We start from the raw sequence: 1,207 nt of genomic DNA, 5'->3' as shown, positions 1-1,207 counted from the left end.
ATATAAAAGCAACATTCTTTCCCCAGCTCAACACAAGTCCCACCTTGTTCAGCAGTTATTACCTCTAGGTTCCTTTTGTTTTGTAGAACAACTCCCACTAGGGAGTTTATCTGTCGATGAAGAGGCTCAAGGCTGTTCTTGGTCAGGCCATGCCTTGAACAAGTTTACCTTGGAAGTCACCAGCTAAGTGGTGCATCTGGATGTGGGTGCCAGAACCCCCAAACAAACTGTGAGGTCGAGCCTGATGAGTAGGGGGTGAAGCTCCCTCTTTTTTTCCCCCATCTTCTCTCAGTAGCCAGGCAAGTTCCTCAAATTCACATAGGTAAACCTACAGGATAATCATTATGGAGCTGCAGAAGCTCGCAAAAGATGAGTTAAATGCAAGGGCCAACAGTTCTTTGACATCAGAGAACTTTGACATTAGAGAAAGGCAGGGGAGCTAGCGCAGGTTGTTTTGTTAATAATGGTGTTGGAATAGAGCCTAGGATGGGATTTTGAAGAGGGCCCCATAAGGCAGAGGAGGAGAGAGGAGTCAAAGGCAGGGCATGGGGGATGGGTGGGTCATGGAGCTTGTAAAAAGGAGATATGGAAGAATTATCTTGTAAGGAGACCCTAACAGGAAGAGCTGCAAACAACGCTGAGAGAGTGAAGCGCAAGAAGAGAGAGTAGTGACTAGGTGGGTCAGAAAGAGAAGTAGGCCCTCAGTATATTGGCTACATTGTTGCCAAGTCAGAATAGCCTGGACCTCTTGGGCTACTTGAGTTTCTTTGTACATAATGTATCCATGGACCAGGACTGGCTGTGGAGCCTGAACAAGTGGTCGGGAAATATGGAGATCCGCACAAGGATCAGGCAAGATCCTCATAGAACTTGCCAGCCACTCCGGTGCTCCAGTGCTTGTCCCCGGGTCTGGGATGTATGCAGTGTGACTCTCCTGAATTATGTCTATTTTAAGGTCCTGCTCTAACTTGCAGGTTCAATAATGGCAGTCTCCAGAGTCTCGACCTGTTGAAGACAGAGGTCCCTGTCTTCCATGTGGAAAACAGGTCAAGGGTGTGCTATCCCAGCTATAGCAGTTGGGTTGTATCTGGAACTTTTTTTTTTTTTTTTTTTTTTTGGTCTTTCGAGACAGGGTTTCTCTGTGTATCTCTGGCTGTCCTGGAACTCACTTTGTAGACCAGGTTGGCCTCAAACTCAGAAATCCACC

The sequence above is a fragment of the Mus caroli genome, chromosome 8 (assembly GCF_900094665.2).
Source record: "Mus caroli chromosome 8, CAROLI_EIJ_v1.1, whole genome shotgun sequence".
In the NCBI taxonomy this organism is placed as follows: Eukaryota; Metazoa; Chordata; class Mammalia; order Rodentia; family Muridae; genus Mus; species Mus caroli.
The sequence above is the reverse complement of the archived record's forward strand: the minus strand, read 5'-3'. Positions refer to the sequence as shown.